Source organism: Sminthopsis crassicaudata, chromosome 6, assembly GCF_048593235.1.
Source record: "Sminthopsis crassicaudata isolate SCR6 chromosome 6, ASM4859323v1, whole genome shotgun sequence".
Taxonomy (NCBI): Eukaryota; Metazoa; Chordata; class Mammalia; order Dasyuromorphia; family Dasyuridae; genus Sminthopsis; species Sminthopsis crassicaudata.
The window spans coordinates 221,693,588-221,716,968 of record NC_133622.1 but is presented as its reverse complement, the minus strand read 5'-3'; the positions used below and the strand labels follow the sequence as shown (position 1 = coordinate 221,716,968).

The window sequence follows — 23,381 nt, the reverse complement described above, 5'->3', positions numbered from 1 at the left end:
GTTATTGTTTGCTCACATTTTATTTTCTTTCTCATTTTTTCTGACCTGATTTGATTTTTCTTGTGCAGCAAAATAATTGTATAAATTTGTATGCATATGTTGGATTTAACATATATTTCTACCACATTTAACATATATTGGACTACTTGCCATCTAAGGGAAGGGATGGGAGAAAGGGGGGGAATTGGAACTCAAGGTTTTGTAAGGGTTAATGTCACAGAATTATCCATGTATATGTTTTGAAAAATAAAAAGCTTTAATTAAAAAAAAGTTATTGATTCAGTAAAAACAAAGATTCTATTGGGAGCAGGCAATTATTAAGTAGTATACAATATAATAAAAAAGAGAATGGTGTTTTGTTTGTTTTTAGTAAAGTTGTTTGATTCCAAATGATTCTTCTTTTGGCATCTTCGTGAGGAACTTATTGGATAGGATTCCTCTAGATCTAAGCCCTGAATAAGAAAGTCATTCTTTAAGATGGTGATCTGATAACCAATTCCTCAGGGGGTACTGAGTACCCTCTTCCTGAGTCCTCAGAGATTGAGGTAATTAGATCTGTGTTTAGAGAATCCCTTGTCTTTAAGGGAACATAACACAATTGACGGAACAGATGTTCCTGCTTATCCAATAATAATACATTGTGTTCATTTGGAACATGGCTAAACTGTTCATGCTGACTTAGATGTCCAACTGCAAAATCTGGGATTCAGATCCTGGGGATTTATCACACCCACTGGAGCACATTGGCTTTAGAAGTCTCTGAATGGATGAGCCATCTCCGTTAATGTAGGTTCTGTCCTCTCCAATAGATAACAACTTGTTTCTCTAGCCTACATTTTCTGTAACTTCTGTCATAACACAATTTGGGGGAAAAAAAACCCATAACGTGTGAGAACACTTCAAGCTGGGAAAGGCTCAGAGGGGATGTTGCAATAAATATGTCAGGTATCCGGAATAGCTGGTGATATTTATTTGGTCCTTGAGCAGAAATTATTGGACTGTGAGAAAACTTGAGTCATTTCTCAAGATCTCAGATTTCCTGGTAGTGCATATATGTTGGCAGGCAGCTAAAGTTCATGCTAATTTGTTTATAAATCATCAAAAAAGGAGGATCCAATAATCTTTCCAATTGGATGTGCTAATGAGAAAGCCGAATTGGATGACAGAAGTACCTTTCATTTCCTTTAAGAAATATCTTGGCATGATGAGTCAGTCAATAAACATTTATTAAATGCTCACCATGTGCCTAACACTGTGCTAAGTACTAGGGATGGCACTGGAAATGCAAAGAAAAGCAAAAGATAGTTGTTTTTCCCAAAGAGCTAAGTCTGCTGGGAAAACATGCAAACAACTAGGAACAGACAAGCTTTATAAAGTATAAATTGGGATTAATCAACAGAAGGAAGGTGTTAGCATTAAGGGGGCATAGGAAAAAGCTTCTTAAAGTATGTGAGGTTTTATTCAGGTCTTGGAAGGAACCAAGAGAAGTCAGGAAGTGGAGAAAACAAGAAAGAGAATTCCAGGCTTGGAAATCATTTAACCCTGATTACCTCTCCCCCCCCAAAAAAAAAACACTTTAAAAAAAAGAAAATTCACAGGAAGTGGAGGAGTGAGAGAATTCTAGATCTGGGAGACAATAGATGAGAATGCATAAGACAGATAGCTAGATGGCATAGTGGAGCCTGGGTAAATCACTTAACCCTGATTACCTCCTTTCCCCATTTCCCCCCAGGAAAAAAATACTGAAAAAAAGAAAATGCATAGGAAGTGGAGCTTCTTTTGAAAGGATGAACCTTCAGCTAATGACATATATGAGTGCAGCTCAGGGGCTAGTGGAGTATATACCTCATTTCTAGAGTTTCTAGTCCGATCAAGAGCTCCAGAATTAGAATGTGCTTTAAGGAGACAGAAAGACAGGAAAAATACTCATGTTCTATCTCCATTCCCATAGAATATATATACATATATATATATATTCTATGGGAATGGAGATAGAACATGAGTATTTATATGAGTATATATATATATACATAAAACTCATATACAAATATATATTACATATATAAATATATATATATTACATATATATGTATACACACATACACATACACACATATATATTTATATATATATATATATATATATATAATATAGGTTCAGTTACTAGTACAATACTTGGTCTATTAACAAGCAAATTAATAAATTCATGCCTGACTGGATTAGATTTAAGATGAAATGTTCCATCTGAACTAAAATATTCATGGGAGGATTTATGGTAGGAAAAAAAAGACAACAAAAAACCAGAAGCAAAGCATGAACCCATCAATTAGAAATTGTTGAGAAAACTATGGCTTATAAATGCTATGGAATATTATATAACTAAAAAATAGACAAGTATTTAGAGAATTCAGAGAAATATCAGAAGGACTAGTGGCAAAATGATGCAGAATAAAGAAAAGAACCAAGAAAAAAATAGAGACAATGACTAAAATAATGTCAATAAAACATTAAAAGACATCAGAATTCAAGTTAGAGGCAATGATCAATGCCACTTTCAGATGATAGATGAAGAAGCCCCAAATATTCCTTTTTGCTTCAGTGAAGTAGTGGATCACAGGTATGGGATGTAATGAGGTTGTCTCATGTTCGTAGTCACTGTGATGATTTTTTATGATGGCGTTTCTCTGTTACAAGGGAAAGTTCTGAGGTTTCCCTGGAGGCAACAATGGATTTTGTACATGGGGAAATTGATAAAAGAAGTCTTTCCAATTTGTCAACCATAAATCTCCTCCTTAGGTATACTACTTCTGTATATGTGTACCCAGAAGCACCTTGTTGGGAGTCTGGAGGTGATTCCTGGTTGAATTCAAAGACTGGGGCTACCTCAGGATAATTGGCTGGTACCAGAGGGATGCACTATTGCTTTTCCCCTTATACCTGTCTTCCAAAGTACAGTGTAGAGTGGGTATGAGGGAAGGAGGGGGCAAAAAGATGAAAGAGTTCATAGTGCCTTGGGGTAGGGCAGAAATGCATGGACAACACAGATGAGTTTGCCCATGTGATTTGAGAGAAAACTTCCTAAAAGGGTATATTCTTATCCCAAGAGATAGTGGCAGCCAAGATAATGATAGTGTGCTTGCTTTCTCAACTGAAGGAGTTAATGTGATTATAGATCTAAGATTACAAAGCTCTAGAGAACATTTTCTTCAATCTATTTTATAATCATGAAGAAACCAAGGCCCACTGAAATTACATGACTTGTCTAAGGTCACAAAGATATTAAGAATCAGTGGAGGGATTTGAACCTGATGCTTTTGTGTTAGAATCCATGTTCTTTCTATTGTTCCAAAGGATCTTGGTCAGTGTTTCTGAATCTAACCCCCCCCCCCTATAGACTGTATAGGCATTTTGAAAAAAGAGGTATTTCTTGAGCATTATCTGCCTTAGAGATTACCTTGAAAGCAATCCTTCCAGAGAGAGAAGAGGAGTTCCTGATGTGGTTTATTTTTCAGAGAAAGAGGGTCCCATATGGTCCCGGTAAGAGTAGTAATAGTTTTCTGGAGAGCAATTTGGAACTATGCCCAAAGAGCTATAAAACTTGTATCCCCTTTGATCCAGTAATACCACTACTGGATCTGTATCCCAAAGAGATCATAAAAAAGGGAAAAGGACCCACATGTACAAAAATATTTATAGTAATTCCTTTTGCGGTGGCAATGAATGAATTTGAAATTGAGGGGATACTCATCAACTGGGGAATGGTTGAACCACTTGTGATATATGAATATGATGGAATACTATTGTTCTATACCAAATAATGAGGATTTCAGAAAAATTTGGAATGACTTAAATGACTTGATACTGAGGGGAATGAGCAGAACCAGGAGAACATTGTACACGGTAACAGCAATATTATATAATATAATGATCAGCTATGATAGAATTAGCTATTCTTAACAATATAATGATCCAAGAAAATTCCAAAAAACTCAAAATGGAAAATGCTATCTATACCCAGGGAAAGAACTACGGAGTCTGAAGGCAGAGTGAAATATGCTATTTTCACTGGAGTTTTTTTTGCCTTTTTTTCTTTCTCATGATTTCCTCCCTTTATCCTGATTCTTCTTTCACAATATGGATAATGTGGAAATATGCTTAATATAAATTATACACATATAATCTATATTAGATTGCTTACTGTCTTATGGAGGGAGGAGAGAAGAGAGAAAGGGAGAAAAATTTGAGACTCAGAATCCTTCAGAAATAAATGTTGAAAACTATCTTTACATGTAATTGAAAAAATAAAATAATATTAAGTGAAAAAAGAATAGCAATGGTCAACACGCCATGAATTGGAGAACAAGAGATTAAACTTGTTACCAACCTCACTATCCCTATTATTATAGTGAATGATTACAATGTAGGTCTGGTGAGAAGTGGTTTGCCAATTCAACAAACTAAAAATAGTTTCGCCTTCCAGGGGGAGTCTAAACCACTGGGAGGCATTACAAATCTTGAATTCACCATGTAAGAATGAAGGATAAAGAGATTTCATTGTAACAGAAGAGTTTCTCTCATGGCCACTGAAGTTCAGTTTATTTGCAAGGGAAACATGGGCTATTTTGCAAATTTTATGTGTTTTCAGTATTTGTTTATATGTTATATCAACTATGCTTCACTTTTAGTATTTTCTATCATTCCTACCCATATGCATCTAGTACCTTCATTGTATTGTGTTAAAGCTAGAGATCCCTTTTATCCATGTTTGTGAAAACCGAGACTCAAGCTACATTTGGAAATTTTACTGGAGTAAACTCTCGATGGAATCAACAAGGAAAAAAGAAAAATGACTTCCTTAGACCATCCTCCCTTAGACCACAAATGATCTGTAGGACTCCAGGGATTTTGGACACCCCTGGGTCATAAATTATAAGTCTAAAAAAGGGGCATCAATAAAACATTTTTTAATCTCCATGATCAAAAAGAAAGTTTATCTGGAGCAGCATCCATCAAACCATGGTATTTGATTACGAGGAAGAGAGAGGCAGAGACAGAGAGACATACAGAGACAGAGACTAAGAAAGAAACTACAGATTCCATTTACAACAACATTATTTGTTATTGTAACAAAACGAAATCTGGAAATTCAATTGAGGTGTGACTGAAATAAAGCATTGTATATAATGTGGAATATTAAATGTTGTGATGAGGTGCTACTGAAAAACAAATCTAGTTTTCCCATCTGTCTCTGGAGCCCCATTTTATGGACTTAACTCTAGATCTTTTTCACCCTCCTGCCTTTCTTAGGATGGGATAGAGAGTAACTTTTTAAATATAATCTCACAGTTCTCCAGGAGCTCAAGTGGATAAACCATGGGAATTCCTATTTATCAGTGTACATAGCTGCCCAGCTGTGTCCTGTTACACATTCATTGGGATAAATGAGCAGAAGGTTAAAGGGAGAACTGGGAATACTTGATAAGTCATCAGGGACATTTCATTTGTAGAATTTCATTTATTTGTAATGTGAATACTTGTGAAATATACTCAATCAATTTTATTGATATTTAAAGTGCATGTCTAGTCATGAAATTAAAAACAATAAAGAATTATAATGGAGGTTATTAGATTGTTCCATTCATTAATATTAATAGTTAAAATTTATATGGCACTTAACATGTGCCAGGTACTGTAAGCACTTTACAATTATTATTTCATTTGATCCTCACACAATCCAGAAAAGTTGATGCTCTTATTTCTCCCATTTTTTAGTTGAGGAAACTGAGGCAAACAGAAATTAAATAACTTGCCTACAGTCACACAGTTAATAAGTGTTAATAAGTATCTGCAGCCTGGATTTGAACTCAAGTCTTCTTAGCTCTGGTTCTAGCACCCTATTCACTATTCCATCTAGCTGCCCTCATTATGGAAATTGTTCAGTCTTGGCAGTAATATTAAAAAACAACAAAAGGACAATCAAGAATAACCAAGCATTTACAATACACATAGCATACACAAGAAGAGATACAAAGTTTGATTTTAAAAGGTTCAAGGAACTTATGATTTATTGTGATGATGATACTGATATAAATTGAGAAATCATTTTTTATTTAATGATTACATAAATATGGGCCACAAAAAACTATTAAGACATGAGTGAAGAAAATTGGAGAGAAGTAGAAAAATATATGCCCAATTATTCAGAAGTTTGTTGTTTTTACTCATCTAATCATTAAATGTTTATCAAACATATGATTTATTCAAGTCACACCTTGGGTAAAGGAGCTGGGTTGGGGAAATTCAAGAAAAAATTTTAAATGATTCTTGATCTCAAGGAACTTACTGGATGATCTGTTCATGTTGTCTTCAATCTCAGAACCTTCTGGTATTCAAATTCCAAGTGGAATCTCATCATGTGGGTAATCCCACTAAAGATGCAGATTGCAATATATCTGTATCTTACCTTTCTGGAGTGGAGAGGGATACTTACTCATGTCTTCCCATAAGTTCCCTTTAGAGGGCTCTTCCCAACATACTGAGAACCTTCTTTGCTTAATCCTGATTTTGCCGGATACCAATAGAACACCTCAGTTGTCTAATTGACATTTCTTTTTCTTGCTTATATTTCTTCCATAACAATGCACTTTACTTTGATAATTATATATATATATATATACACATACATATATATATATATATATATATATATATTTCTCTCTCTCTCTCTCTCTCTCTCTCTCTCTCTATATATATATATATATATATATATATATATATATATTTAAAATGAGTTTTTGTTTTGGGGAGAAACTTGGGGTCCTTAAAACAGTTTTGCGATTGCTCAAGGGCAATTTAATCTACTCTACCACCTCATTGATCATTTACAATATGAAACCAACATATCTTTATGTCTATAGATATAGATATATGGATAATAGATTTTGTTTATACACACATAAATATGTACATATATATACATATATACATACACACATACACACACAGATAGAAGGGAACTCTCTTGGCTGGTGAATTGAAGCACAACACAATTAATGGCAAGATGTCCCTTCTGATTCCATCAAGTTCATGCCATCACTCTTCCTAAAGGGACAACAGAAATTAGATAAGTTATTAACACGTTAATGCTTTGTGATCTCTGTTATCTATTCCTTTCTTTCTGTGATTACATGAGCTAAGATGGGGACTAAATATGCTAACTAGATATCTAGGTGGGCAAACTCAATAAATTGCCCATACGATGCCATAAAACCACCTGGACACAGGCATTCATTATCCAACTGGTTTCTTCTCCCATCAATGGATATTTAAGCAAGCCTTTCCAACCCATCCCTCCCTTGCTCTATTCCTCATTCACTGGGCTTCTTTCTCCATCATATCACAACAGCCTTCTCACCCTGGAAGATCACTCTGCTCCAGTAATTTCTTCCCTTGATTTGTCAGTTGCTCCAAGGATCTCCATGTTGTGATTGTGCGGATCAGCCATGTTCACTCCTTTATTCATCTCTGTGAGTCATTCCTGACTCTGTGAACTTTTCCCACTATACCCATCATGAGTACCCTGTTTCTACTTTCCTCTCATGTGTTATTTACCCTCCTCCTTTATAATGTGAATTCCTTAAGTATAGTGACTGTCTCTCTCTTTTTTTAAGTAAAGAAATATTTTTCTATTTGAATTTCTTAACAGTGGCTGGCACACGATAATCACTCAATAAATGCTTCTTGAATTGATTTGATTATTATTCTTATTCAAGAGACTCTGCGATATTTTGGGTCTTGATGTATTAAGCCCAATGTTATTTGTAAACAGGAACTCAGGAATAGTTTTGAAAAAAAAAAAACAACCAACCTTTTAGGTATAGCTTATCAGAACTTTGCGCTAAATTTGGAGATACTCTTCAGGCTTCTCTTTCAGTGCGCTATACATGAGTTTTCCATTCTAGCCAAACTGGTTTACTCATCACCAGATGTTGCTTAGGTTTTCTTGCCTCTTCACCTTTGCTCATAATATTCCACTTGCCCATAACACCTTCCCTGTGTATCTTTCAAGGCTCAGTTTGGTTGCTACTTTCTTCATGAAGATTGCCCCACACCCCCCACTCCCAGCTGAAGTTAACTCTTCCTTCTCTAAACTTAGTGACTCAAAGGATGCCCTATTCCCCCTTCCTTGCTCCACCTGGTACCATGACAGACAATGTTGAATGGTGAAGGCCAGTTGGCTTTGGAATCACAAAGATCTGAGTTCAAAAATAAAGTATGAAATTCATGTAAAATCTTTAACATGTTGCATAAATGTCACTTTTTATGTGAGCATAGATCATCATTCAACAAACACCTAAAAACTGTAGTGTGCATTGAGGATACAGATTCCAAAAAAATTTTATTCAGGGACAGTATATTTTTTGTATTTTCCACAGTACCTAAGACAGGATCTTAAACATAATCTGTACCCTTATAAATATTTGTAGAATGTATAAATGAAAGGTGCTATTTAAATATATTAAGAAGAAGCTGTAATATGACATTTATATAGCATTTTTAAGTATCCAGAGTATATGACAAATTTTATACCTATATTTTTTCATTTGAACCTTACAAACAACTGTTATCCTTATGTCACAGATGTGAAAAATCAAGCATATAGAGTTAAGTGATTTGCTTATAGTTTGTGACATAGATAATGAAGAGTTGAATTTTAGAATCTAGTTCCTCTTGACCAGGGTGTCTCTTTATAATAGAATATGCCTGAGAATAAGCAAGATGGTAGACTTTACATTTGCTCCATCACTAGGGTGGTACTCTGATGGAGGACCAGTTTTCTTCCTAAATTTAGAATCAAATATAACATACATTCTTTTGCTAATCTTTGGAGGAATCAAAAATACCATGACTATTTCCCTAGCCTGGCTGATTAAAGTTCATATTTGTGATCTCTTGGGAAATTTGTAATTATTAGCCTTTCTATCAGTAGATACATAACTTGGGCTTTCTAAGAGTCTATGAAAGGAGGAAGAGGGAAAAAAAAACCACCTCTTAGATCTGGAACAGTGATCACAATGGACGGTTCATTTGCCTGTGATTTATGAAAGCTGGAATTAATGGACGATTGACCAGCATCAGATTTCTGGAGACTTTATCTTGTTTTTTCTAGGCAACTTCTCATAAACTTGGTAGTATCGAAAGCAGCAAGATGATACTGTGCATAAGTCTGTTTACAGAGCTATTAATAAATGCCATGGGGCAATTCCAGAAAGAGGGTCAAACCAAACTGCTTTTCCTCATCATTTGCTGAAAACAATCCCTAACTTATTTGGAAAAAAAATAAGTCCAAAGTTACCAGCTCTGACAGTCCGAGTTGAGTCAGCAAGGAGAAGCTGTGAAGAGAAAGGAAAATGAAAATGGTCCCCTCTAAAGACAAATGAGAGACGAATAAGGTCAGCTTAGAAAAATTTATTCTGCTTTTTTTGTTGTTGTGGAGGAGAAGTTATTTTTTTTTAAAGGCATACCAAAATAGTAAGAGTTTGGTAAGACATTGGCAGTTTTCAAAGAGGAAATGGAAAATTCTTTGGACATGTGCTCAGAGTCCAGCTTTCAGCCTGGAGTAGTGGAAAGAACATTGGACTGACCAAGAGTTAGAAACAGAGCTGTAACTTTGGTTGACCAATGTGGGCTTTGCCTCAAGGCATTGAGAAATAGAAGGCAAGAAACTTTTTTTAAAATTCCTTCCTTCAGAAAAAATTATAGATAACATTTAATTAACAAGAATAATAAATTAAATTAGAAGTCCTCCAGATGCCCTGTTGTTGGTGTATTGTTAAAAAAAATACTCAGCATAGTATAATTCTAATGGTTTTTGTTATTTTTGTTGGGTTTTTTTTGTAAACTTAATGGTAATAAAAAACCCCAAATTTCTTAAGATCTGAAAAAAATCCAAGAAAGGGACAATATGAGTAATTGAGAAACTGTGAACATAACTTTTGAGAAAATTGAAAAGTAATCTGGTAGAAATTAGATTTCGACATCTCATAGCATATACCACAACAATTTCCAAATAGAGATATGATCTAGATATAAAATGACATACCTTAAAAACTAAGAATGAGAGAGTTAGAATAAGAACATTTTCCTATGAAGTATGAGAGAAAATAGAGGGCTGGTTTTGAAGCCAAGAAGATAGAGCTTCAAGTTCCTAATTGACAATACAGGTTAAATGAGCCTGGGCAAGTCATGCAACCCTTTAATCTGGATTGGGAGAGAAACTTTTCTTTCCTGGAGAGTTCTCTATACCAATGAAATCATAGGCCAGTTTCTATTCCTCTTTCTATCCTAAACAAATTGTAGCAGGTAAGGAGATACCCTTCACAATTATGTATGGAGGAGGAGTTCTTGATTAAATAAGGGTTAATGATGAAGAACATCATTTGGGATGAAATGAATAATTTTTAATTACATAAAATTGAAAATTTATTTATTTAAATTTTATTTTCACTCTTGATTTCAAATTTTCTGCCTCTCTCTTTGCCACCCTCCTCCCATTCAAAATGCAAAACTTTAAAAAGAAACAAAATTAGTACCATAATTGGTATTGCATCTACTATGCTACCCAGTTGACCCTAAATTATGGAACCCAGGTTTGAGCACAATATTTCAATAGATGCGGTGTTGAGTCAAGAGTCAGGAAGACAAGAGTTCAGATCCAGCCTTAGATACTTACTAGCTGTGGGATCTTGGGCAAGTCACTTAAACTTATGTGTGCCTCAGTTTCCTCAACTGTAAGATGGAGGTGAGAATAGCACTTACCTCCAAGGATTGTAATGAGAATCAAGTGAGATAATATTTATAAAGTGCTTGGCACAGAGGAGACATTATATAAATACTCATTCCTTCCCATCTCTTTCTTATTTCATCTCTTGAAATTCAACAAATATCTATTATACAACTACTATTTAGCATGGTGACACAGTGGATCTTGCATTGGGCTTGGGATCAGGAAGTGCCTTCTTGAATTCAAATCTGGCTTTAGACACTTACTAGCTGTGTGGCCCTGGGCAAGTCATTCCTGTTTGCCTCAGTTTTTACTTTGTAAAATGGGCTGGAGAAGGAAATGTCAAACCATTTGAGTATCTTCACCAAGAAAATCCCAAATAGGTTCACTAAGACTCAGATATGATTGAAGTGACTCAACAACAACAACAACTATTTAGCAGTACTGGGTTATGTACTTTGGAGGAACAAAAATAAGTCCTCTCAAAGAACTTCAATTCCACTGGGGATGGAATATGATATCTATATAGATAATTAAACATAAGGTAATTAGAGGAGGTAATAGAATAACATTTATGGGAATCAGGAAAGACTTCCCAGAAGAGTTAGCCATTGAGTTGATTTGTGAAAAATTTAGAGAGTGTAAGGAGCAGAAAAGAGGAAGGAGTGCATCCTAGAAATGGGGGAAGTCAGTGTGTCTGTTGGATTGCTTTTTCTGTGTCTCTGTATAACAGTGGCCTTTGTAACAGAAGGACTAAATGCAGCAGGGATTTATAGGTAGATCTGAAATGCTTTGTTCCATATCTCACCGAGACCAGATTTACATCTTTGAGGTAGTAGGACTTTTGTGGCTAGTCGATCCATTTCTTCTTTGATCTTCTATCTTCAAGAGAAGGTATTGGGCTGGAATTAGCTCTATTTATTGCAATCAGATATTTGAAGTTTAGGGTCACTCAGTCAGTTAATTAGCAATAATTAAGCAGATCCTGTGTCAAACACTGAGGATAAATAGACAAAAGAATCCCCGGTCTCAAAGAGTTTACCATCTAATAGAGGAAATGACATGCGAACAATTACATACAAATAAGATACATAGAGGATAAATTGGAGACAATGGATGGAGAGAAGGTATTATCATTAAGGGGGATCAGGAAAGGCTTCTTGTAGCAGGTAGAATTTAGCTGAGACTTGGAAGAAGAAGGTATGGAAGCAAGGAAGCAGGGATGAGGAGGGCCAACAAGGAAAACACTTCAGAGATATAATTTTTTGGGGGGAGTCAGAATAAAAGCTACTTTCCCTTTATATTATGGGAGGCAGATAGTTCCATCAAGACTTAGAGATTAAAAGTCAGTTTTATCTTGACCGGTTTAGTTTCTTTGCTCATCTCTGATGACAAAGCAACTTTTTATGAAACCAGACAAGCAAAAATAGTAATGAGAAGAAAAATACTGGGTTAAGTGATAGAGTACATGTGTTAAGGGGTTTTGTGACCCAGTATAACTTAGGAGACTCACTGGAGGGTCCTCTCTGGGGGTGTAGATGCTGAAAATCATAGACTTATTGGGGCTGTTGGCTGTCCCCACATGTTTGGATTTCATGGGTTTCCTGTTCATTAACTAAAGTCCAATTCTTCTCTTAGCCCTCTCTCTTTCCTCTGCTTTTTTTCTCTTAGAGGTCTATCAGATCATCAGTAGTTCACATCTCCCTAAATCCACAGAGTCATAATGTCTTTACAAGGCACTTGCAAGAGTCAGGCTACATGTGTAAATCCATAGAAGTGAGAGATAGAATTCTGACCTGAAGGAATCATTTGACACAAAAAATATACTTTACAAATCCTAGGGACTATTTTTATTTTCAGTTTTTAAACTATGTCCAGGGGAACAACATGAAATAAATCTAGATAGGTACGTTGTAGCCATACCCAGATGAGTGTATTTTCTCCTAGGGGCAATAAGAAGTTACTGAAGATTTGTGAGCAGTGGAGCAATGTGGTCATTCACATGCTATAGGGACATCATTTTGTCAGTAGTATAGAGGATAAATTGTAATGGAGAGATGTTTAAGTAGAGAGATAAATTATGAGGCTTCTGCAGTGGCCCAGGTGAGAAGAGACTGAGCGAAGGTAGTATCTAAGCACTTGTGAGATGCTTAGAGAATCAATTGTTCTTTCTGTAAAATGGGGACACCAATAATACTCCATTGTTATGAGTTATTGACATAAGATGATGTAAATAAAAACAACTCATAAATCTTAAAGTTTTCATATGTCTTATTCCTTATCTGATGGATTTTTTTTGAGAGGGAGGAGGAAGATGTCAATTTTCACAAACTTAAACAGACACCTTTAAGATTTCAAATGAATGTGATGGAATTTCTAGAGTGAGAAGCTACAGGCATTCACAGTTACAAATGCTGCCTTGATCTGGATCCAGGAGGTTTATTTTGCTGCCCATAGGCTAAGGACAAAGTTCTCTATGAGGAATTGCACAAGCATCCATAGTCAAATAATAATGGGAAATGGTTTTTTTGTCTTTAATAATTTTTATTGATATTTTCTATTTCTTACATCATTGCAGTTATTCCAAGTATCTTTTTCCCTTTCCTAATGGGAATAATGGGGATACAAAGAAAGGTGAAAAAACAGTCCCTGCCCTCAAGAAGCTCACAACCTAATAGGTACAACATGCAATGGAGGCAACATGCTAATGAAAATGTACAGGCAAGCTAGATGCAGAATAACTTTGGAAATAATCTCAGAGGAGATGCACCAGGACTCACTTTCTCCCATTGCTAATAAAAGAAAAAATACATATTAAGGATTAAAAAATAGTTTTAATTTACCTTAATGAAAATACTTCATCAATGTAATGGAATATTATTGTTCTAAAAGGAACGATCAGCAGGATGATTTCAGAAAGGCCTAGAGAGACTTGCATGAGCTGATGCTCAGTGAAGTGAATAAAACCAAGAGAACATTGTGCACAGCAACAAGATTATGAGATGATCAACTGTGATGGACATGATTCTTTTCAACAGCGAGCTGAGTAAGGCCAGTTCCAATGGTCTTGTGATGAAGAGAGCCATCTGCACTCAGAAAGAAGACTGTAGGAACTAAGTGTGTGGAAAAGAATATTTTCATTTGTTGTTGTTTGCTTGCATTTTGTTTTCTTTCTTGTTTTTTTCCCCTTAGTGATCTGATTTTTCTTATGCAACATGATGAATGTGGTTATATATATATATATATACATATATATATGAATTGCACATTGATATTGTAACTATGTATATGCTTTAAAAATAAAAATATTTTAAAACAAACAAAAAACCAGACAAAAAAAGAGAAAATATTGCATTGGAATCTATAGCTTAAAAAACACAAAACATGAAATCTTTGTATCATGTCCCTTCCATAATGTGTTTTTTTTGGGGGGGAGTTGTTTTTGTAACTTGTTTCCCATTGATGTTACATTTTATCTTTTCCTATATAGCAGGGCTGTAAATTTCATGTACTTTCTGTGTAGTCAATTATGATTAAACTTAGTTAAAATTGTTTTTACATATAACTGAGAAAAATAAAATATTCAAATATTAAGCTTAAGAGTTCTCTTAAAAGTGAAGGGCTGCCTTTCACTGGAAGGAAGTTAAGGGTTTTTGAATCTCCTCCTTACATTTTTGGTCTTTCGAGTGTGAATAGAAAGACCGACCTTCTATTTTGTGCTTAGAGATAGACCCCTTTCATGACATTCCACAATGTTCTGGAGCTTAACAAAATCAACACGATGTCAGAAAATCCTGAGTCTTCATAAGACTTTGCCATTCACAGGAAATGCCTCTTTTCATTTGTATTCTCTCCTAGAGCTCTCTATATTTAATATTTTATGCTTTGACTCATGTTTATTATTAGAAAATCATTGAAAGAATTATTTCTGTTGTTATAGTTTCCTTAAAGAATACTGAAACATCCTGATGTAGGGGATTGGAGATACTTTATTGTAAAAGACTTGCTAAGGTAATATTTTGATCTATTGAATCTGATGCTTTTTCATAACCAATAAATAATCACATTGAGATTTTACATCTTTCAATTCATTGTGAAATGCTAAAAATGTGTCCTATCATTGAATATGACTTGAGGGGCAGCTAGGTGGTGCAGTGGATAGAGCACCAGCCTTGAATTCAGGAGGACGGGAGTTCAAATCTGGTCTCAGACACTTAACACTTCCTAGCTGTGTGACCCTGGGCAAGTCACTTAACCCCAGCCTCAGGGGGAAAAAAAAAGAATATGACTTGGAAAAGACTGTTTGTTTCCTACCAGTATCGTCATAAAGTATTTTTATAAAGGTTGGATATAGATGGGAAGTAGACATATTTGTTACCAGTATTTTTCCTCCAGTGGGTGAGGAAAATTGGAAGGAGAAAAACAAAAAACAAAAAAACAAAAAACAAAACTTGGTAATTGGGGACAAAAAGAAAGGGAAGAAATGAGGAAATAGGCTTCTCCCATATCATTGGGAAAGTAGGGGATTATGGGTGTGGAATGCTTCATATGCTGTCAGATAGTTGATAGAAATATTTAAAAAATTTTTTTAAACAAAGCAAGATTCACTAAAGAAAGGAAGGAAAGGGGATATATTCTGAATGAAATGATATGTACATTTAAAAAGTATTAAAATATTATTAACTAAATAAATTAAAGAAACAAATCAGATCTGTCCTAATTAAAAATTCTTTTTTTTTTTTTCCAGCAGTTTCTGGGACACAAAACAAAGACTCAGTCAGGTGACCTTAGATGGGTCCAGGAACTTCTTGAAGGCTAGAGTGTGGGGCCATAGCCCATGTCTACCTTTCCAGTCTCCTGATCCAACTGAAATAGTAAATCATATTTAACATGTGCCCCTTATGTTGAAGAGATGTCAACATTGATTCAGATTCTGGCATTTTAATATGGATTAGGGTCAGAATTCTTATTATTTAATACTAAAAGTTAACATTCATATGCTTTTAAAGTTTATAAAGCATACATACCCTTTCTCATCCGAGGGTCAACAGGACCCTGTGTAATAGGTGCTATAGGTATTATGTTGTCCATTTGGAAGATGGGGAAACTGAGGCTTGGAGAGATTAAGTGATTTGTCCCAGATCACACAGCTAGCAAGTGTCAAAAGCAAGATTTGAATCCAGATCTTCCTGATTCCTGTTCCCAGGCACTCCTTCTCCTAAGGATATTACACTGTGCTGTGTCAATGATATACCCAAATAGCAGCCTGAAAAGCAGGAAATTCAGTTAATACATTAGGGTCTAGATATCACTTAAGATTGGTTTTTATCTTTTACTTCAGTGATGGTTGATGATGCAGAGATACACTCTGTGAGAAAGCTGGTTTTCCTCATCCTGCCCTAAACCCTTGAAATCTGCAGCAGGGAAGGAAATAGGGAACTCTTTTGGACCTGAAGGCAGGAAAACTGTTTTCAATCCAAGGACTATATCCTTGGAAGTGACCATCAGAAACAACCATAGACTAGAAGGCAGGGCACCTCATGGATTGTGAGGGAAAAGATTTCAAAACCTTGCTATAAGGTCAAGCTTCACATAATGCTATGCTTTGAGCAGGTGAGAGGTGCCATCTGTATCAGGACTCTAGGGTGGAAGAGTTGCACCTGTCTTGTTGAATTTAACTTTTTAATTTTTGTATTTCCAATGACCAGCAGAATATTTTACTGATAGCAAATACTTAATCTTTTGTATTTGAATCCTCTGATTTCAGAGAATTTCCTTAACCTAGTTCCTGAAAAAAAAAATTATCTTCTGTGCTCCCCCTCCCAGAAAGATACAAATTGCGTTATCCCCACACATGAAAAATGGACTTTGAAACAATAGTTTCCAAAAGGCAAAAAATGTTCCGTCATTTTGCTAAGATTAGGAAGACCCAAGGCTATCAACTGTGCAAGCATCCATTGCAATCAGTTTTATCTTGCTCCCTCCTAGCCTTGGGGATATTTAAATCAGAAACTCTTTTGACACATCTCAGGACACCTTCCCTTCTCACTCTTCCCCTCCTGCCAATCCCCTTTCTCATTCACTCCCCATCTTTTCTATTCTTTTCTTCTTTTCCAACTCTGGCTGACCCACAGGCATATCCTTCCACTGCAGACTGGATTCATATCCGGATTCACAGACAGTCATCCAGGTGTCTGTTCAGGAATGTATCATTAAGTTATCTACAGGGAGAACGGGTGCCACTACATTTTGGGTTTAAATTGCTCATGAGATTAAACTAGTCTTTGAAAAATAAATTTGCAACTGTCTCTCTGCCTCTCTCTGTGTCTCTGTTTCTTTGTCCCTCTCTCTGTCTGTCTCTCTCTGACTGTCTCTGTCTCTGTCTCTCTCTGTTTCTGTCTCTGTCTCTATGTTTCTGTCTCTGTTTCTCTCTCAATCTTTCTGTCTCTCTCTCTCTCCTCAGTGATAATTCCACAAAAAATCGCTTTCTCTATGCCTTTAAAAATCATTTATAAATCGTTCCCATGAAATGCAAAATATTCCTCTTTTCCTCTTCCCCTCACATGCTGAAATGGCTATACTTAGATCCATTTAATAACCCTGTCTCTACCCGAAAAATTTTTGGATACATTTACAAGTTCCTCTATATCCAGCATGAAAGATAATACCGATACCTTGTTTTATATGAACTTTTATACACCGGGATTTTGGCAAGGGGAACTGGGATATTTTATGGCTTAATCCATCGGGATGATTTATATTCACATTTTGCCTAAGCATTATACTAATAAATTTAACCAGTTTCCCTGTACTGCCCTGGGGTTCCTTTTCTTTAGAACGTCTCCATACATAAGAGGAAAATTAAAGCAACAAGTTCTTACCGAGGGGAAGAAATTGGCTCAACCGCCTGGGACCCCAAATAAAAAAGACGAACTTTCTGGGAGACTGAAGCAGCCATCAAACCCCAGAAGTTTTTAGCTCTAGAAAGATTCCTGCAATTAAGGGGGACTCAGAGGCAGACCAAATATTTAGCGCGCTCATTTGCTTGGGAAGTGTCCTCCATAATTAAATCCAACACACAGAGGCGCTGACCATTATTAAACTCGCTCCAGCCGGTCGGAGGGAAGGTGAAGGAGATAAAATCCAGCCTATAAAAGATGTTCCATTATCTTGTGCCTGTAAAAAAACGCCCCTCCCCCACCTTTGGAAAGAATTTTATAAGATCAGAAAGATTCGGAGATTGAGGGACCCCCCCCCCTTTTTTTTTTTTTACAGGTGCAGAATAAGTGCGTTTTTTTGGTTCTTTTGCAAAGTTGAATCTGGGGTCAGGAGTTCTGATTGTAACCTCAGACTGGAATTCCAGATGGCGCGTTCAGGACTGGAAGCAGCTCTCAGTTCATCAATTTCACGAGCTGGAGGGATCTGTTCTGGTTACGGCCCCGACTCCATTCCCAATGTGGCATTAATGCAGAACAAATTGAGACATATCCTCTATGTAATTAGTTCCAGAATTTACAAGATTTACGGTAAAATAATAGCCCGGATTCTGCCGGATTCTGTTATTTAGGGCTTCCCCGGGGGACCCCGAGCGTCTCGCGGTGGCAGGGCTGCAGTTCGGGAGCCGGGCTGGCATGGGCTGTAGCCTGGGAAGGAATCAGTGGGAGTCCTGAGGGAGGATTTTGCACCGGGGAGCCCCTCTCCCCTCGCGCCCACGTCATTTCTCGCGTCCGTTAGGGCTGTCCGTTTCACAGGGACCCCAGTCTGGGGCCGGGGTGCAGGGAGGGCCCGAGGGCAACGGGCAGTGTCCAGGGAGGGGGCGGTGGGGCTTCAGTCACCCCAAGGGGGAGATTAGTTCCTGCGTAGAACAGTCCCGCACTAGCCTATGGGGCGGCATTTTTCGGGTTTGTTTTGTTTTTCTTTTGAAACTCATTTTCGAAGTCTTTAACAAAACAAAACAAAACAAAACGCAACAATTTCTGCGGAGCGTCCGCTCGGGCCTGACCCGGGCGGGTCCCCTCACTATCAGAGGAGATGGGGTGGGGGTGGGCGCAGCGGCCCGGAGCCTCCCACAGCACACCGCGGCCCAGGCTCTGCCGCCCCGGGGCTGCCCTTCTCGGCTAGGGGCTCGGTTAGCCTCGAAGGAGCGATGGAGCGCCGAGCGCTTTCCAGGAGGGGCAAGGGGAGGTCAGGCCCGCTATTTATTACGGACTTCAGCTCGCGGGGCATGAGGACACGCTTCTTGACAGATCGCTGGGCCGCTGCGTGTTTGTTCAGTTGTCCGCGGCTCAGGAGGTTACGGAGGGAGAGGGGCCCGGGCGCTCCAGGAGCGCCGGGTTATTCCCTGGTGCAGCGAGGCTAACCCGGCCTGCCCGCGCTCCGTTACATGTGGATGACAGCGCTCGGGGAGGGAAGGCAGGAGGCTGAGGACGCGGGAACTGCCCGGCCGCCTCTCACCCAGGAATCTCACAATAATGTGTGTGTGTGTGTGTGTGTGTGTGTGTGTGTGTGTGTGTGTGCGCGTGTGCGTGTGCGTGTGTGTGTGTGTGTGTGTGAAGCACAACCGTGGGCACGGAGAAGTACACAAATGTATACACCCAGAACCGAGGAGCGCTGTATCAGACTCCTTTGGCCCGGGTTTTTTGCTGGGATCCTCCCTCCCCTCTCCCTCTCCTCCCCGCCGCCCCCTTTCTCTGCAACCATCCCTCCTCCTCCCCCTGCCAGAGTCGCCACTCCGGCTCCAGGGAGCCCCTAGAGAAGCCGCGGGGGAGGGCGGGCCGCCCAAGCCCGCCTCATTTCTCCCCGACCCCGCTCTTTCCCGTCCCTTCCCCCAAGTCCACCCCGCCGGAGAGACTTCGCACCAGCCGCATCCTCTCTGGGTGCAGGGAAGGTGCGTTTCCCTTTTGTCTCCGGTTTCTTTTCTCAGGCTGTCCTGGAGGAAAAAAAAAAAAAAAAAGAAAAAAAAAAAAAAAAGCGGAGGGATTGGGCCGAGGAGTCTCCAGGGGAGGCCGGGAGCCTTTGAGGGAGGTCACGGAGGCGGTCTCCCACTCCAGATTTACTCGGAGAAGGAAACGGAGTGCGACTAGTGGGCTGCGCTCCCGAGGGGGCGATCTAGCAGGGAGAGGGAGGTTCGTCCGTCGCCTTCCTCCCTCCAAGCTGGGACTCCCCTTTCCTCTCCTTCACAGAGCCCTGGACGCTCCTGATTCCTCAGCCCTCTCCCGGAGCTCCTAGTAGGAGGGGGAAGGAGGCAGCCATAGACTGCCCCACCCCCTCCGACCCCGCTCTTTCCCATCCCTACCCCACCTCCACCCCAGCCAGAGAGACTTCGCACCAGCCTCATCCTCTCTTGAGTGCAAGGAAGGTGCATTTCCCGGCATGGCTCGGGAAGCGGGTGAGGAGGCTCCTTTGGGAGCGTCCTCTGTGGGAGCCTTGACTCTGGCTTTAGGTCACGCGGATAGAGCCGGGTCCGGGCCGAGAACCCTCTTCCTTAATGTCCCCAAGGCGACAAAATGAACGGGAAGGGAGAGACTAAAGGGACTCGGGAGAGAAACCTCGTTCGTTCGTTTTAGTGTTCCCCTTGGGGATCTGGTCGGACTGGGGTGAGGGAGGTCCCAAAGTGGGGGAAGGGACAAGAATTCGCTCCCAATTCTCTTATCCCTAAATTACTTCCAGGAAACAGGTGTATGTGGGGAGGGGAGTGTGGCCGGCAAAGGATTTGGGTCGCCTCTAGCACTCACACTCGAAGCAAAGAAAATCCTTGTAAGTGGAAAACCCGGCAGCCTACACTCTCAATTAAACAACAAAATCTTCCCAGTAAAAAGCAACAAAAACCAAAGAAAAAGAAGCCCCAAATCCACTCCCCCAACACGGACCCTACAAAGGCACCAATAATCCAAGCAATCAGGCCCGATTCGTTTAGAATCGAAATCCCGGGATTCTCTCCCCTGTTTCCCCAGAAAATCCTGCTAGCTATGTCGGGTCCCAGGTTAGGAAAGAACAAACCGATCCTTAAATCCGAGAAAAGAAATCGGGCTAGAAAGTCTGGCCTCGCGTTTCCCGGCAGAGTGAAACTTATTAATCAGGGGAGAGTTTTCTATTTTTTCAAAAATGTGAGCAAAACAACCTAGAAATGAGATGTGAGACCCGTTTCTACTAAAACAAGCAAACAAAATAATCTAAAAGATTTGGATCGAGGAAAGGAGGGAGGGACTGAGGAACTGAAAGGTGAGAATTAGGCGTGAGGAAATAGGAGCTCCGAAAATATTTTTTAATAAGCTAAATGGGAGTAGGAGGTGGAAAGCTGCTGGGTTGCTGCACAATTTTGAAAGTGATGTACAACTATCAGGGGTTGTGCATATAAGGATTCAAGTATTCCGAAACAAAATGCGAGTGCTACGAAATATGGGGTTTTATTTGTTGGTCGTTTCTTAAATATTCCCCCAGGCTCCTCTGCAGAGGGGATTTTACACAATCTTCGAAAATATAAGGTTTCTATGAAGTGCGCTCCACTCATTCATTCATTCAACACAACATAGAGAGCTACACTTTTCGGGGAATACTTGATCTGTTTCGGGACGTGTGTAAGAGCATCTCCTCATGACCCACAGCCAGGAGCCATTGGCTGAGATTTAAAAAAAAAAATCATTTCTGTGTAAAATTGCATCTCTCTTACCTTTGGGCTAGTGAGGAAAAAAACCTTACCCAATTTCAACAATTCAGCGCCCACTCTACTGGGAAATGGGCTCTTCCTTTGCATTTATTTCTCTGAAAAAGAAAGAAAGACAGAAAAACAGAAAGGAAGGAAGGAAGGAAGGAAGGAAGGAAGGAAGGAAGGAAGGAAGGAAGGAAGGAAGGAAGGAAGAAGGAAGGAAGGAAGGAAGGAAGAAAGGAAGGAAGGAAGGAAGGAAGGAAGGAAGGAAGGAAGGAGGAGAGGAGAGAGAGAAGGAGAAAGAGGAGAGAGAGAGAGAGAGAGAGAGAGAGAGAGAGAGAGAGAGAGAGAGAGAGAGAGAGAGAGAGAGAGAGAGAGAGAGAGAGAAGGAGAGAGAGGAGAGAGAGAGAAAGAAGGAAAGAAAGGAAGGATAGGAAGGAAAAAAGGAAAGAAAGGAGGAAAAGGAGGGAGGAACGAAAGAAGAAAAAAAGGGAGAAAGGGATAGAAAAAAAGAAAAAGCAGGTGGTTGCTGCTAGTCCCACAAGGAGAGGCCAGGGGACATCGAACAAAGCGCTTTGCGCGATTTCCCCACCCAGCGATCCAGATGGCACAGCCTTGCTATAATCTTAGAAAAAGCAGGGGCAGAAGGGGCACGGGCTCCCTGCTTAGGGCTGTTTTCCTAAAGCAGACTATGGCATAGTCTGCCTGCACTCTCTCCAGGAAATCCAGAAGGATTCCCCAGGACGGGTTGGGTGGATGGGGAATTTTGCTTTAATTAAGAGGAGTAAACCCTTGAAGATAGGAACACTGCCTTTTCCGTCCCCATCACGATGTTTCTTAGGCCCCAAGAACACTGTTGAGCCTCTGAGCTCACGGTATTGAATCTCCAGGGTTGAATTCTCTTGGGACATCCTTTGGGATCTTCCTACTAACATTCATCCCCACCCCTACCCCCCGACTTCCATTCTCGTTCCACGACTCCCGGGCCCGAGATTGCAACTAATGATGGAGGATTTGGAGGGGGTGGGCTCTCCTGAAAAAGTAGGACGTCGGTAGTCGTTGGGGTGGGGACGGCGTTCATAGACACGAGAGATAGGGAGATACCTATGTGGGGGTTTCCTGACTTCTAAGGCTGTAGGGCCGAGACCAATCCCCCCAACATCCCGGGTGGAGAACGTGTGTTTTCCTTCTCGTGCCCTCGGGTTGATGTGTGGGGCATTCCCAAGTGCTGGTACCACCGTCAAGGAAGGCACTTTCACCGAAGAAGGAACTTGGGAACAAAGCAGCTTTATTATGCGGATAGACTCTCTCGCCATTCTGGGCGCTCGCTCACTTCCCGGGATCAGCTTCCTCCCCACTCGCCCGTCCCCCAAGCCAGATTAGGGGAGGCAAAATCCATCCCCCCGCGCTCACCCACAGCCCATCCCTCCGCCCCCACTCGAGAACTCAGAAGTGCTCTGGCCGCCGCCCTCCCCCGCCCCCTCAGAAGGTGTCTCCTGCCCTTAAACCCCAAGCTAACGCGCCCCTGTCCACCTCTGTGGCTCCGTAGCAGGAACCAGAATCGGGAGCAAGTGCACGAGCGTCCCACACTCCTCCCAAACCCGAGAAGTTCCCCCAAGTCCCGCCTCCCTCCAACTGACCCCTCTCCCCCGCCCCACGGCCTTCCTGACAACCTCTCCATCGCCGCTCGGTCCGGTCTCTGCATAAACACTTACGGCTTACCTGGAGTGCCCCCCCTCTGTCTGGAGACCCCGAAACCCGCAAAATCTTAGAGGGGGAGCGCAAGCTTGGGGGCGGGGAGGCCGGGGAGCTGTCCCACGGGACAGTTGACCCCGAGAGGTGTTTGGGGTTGGGGGCGGGGGGCGGAGGCCTTCTCTGTTTGAGATCCTCCCCCAAGTCCACCCCACCCCGCCCCCGGCTGGCTCTCTCCTCCCCTCCCCGCGCTCAGGTTGC

General features: G+C 40.1%; 1 long non-coding RNA gene across 2 annotated transcripts; it reads right to left on the bottom strand.

The window, feature by feature from the left end:
* Nucleotides 1-6,945: 6,945 nt before the first annotated feature.
* Nucleotides 6,946-23,338, bottom strand: LOC141547636 (uncharacterized). 2 transcript variants are annotated; one of them, XR_012483564.1, is made up of 3 exons: nucleotides 23,151-23,338; nucleotides 15,811-16,049; nucleotides 6,946-7,101 (listed from the first exon to the last, which is right to left on the bottom strand). It is a non-coding gene; the product is annotated as an uncharacterized LOC141547636 (long non-coding RNA). The 2 variants fall into 2 exon arrangements; XR_012483563.1 differs by lacking the exon at nucleotides 23,151-23,338 and adding an exon at nucleotides 17,665-18,042.
* Nucleotides 23,339-23,381: the final 43 nt, after the last annotated feature.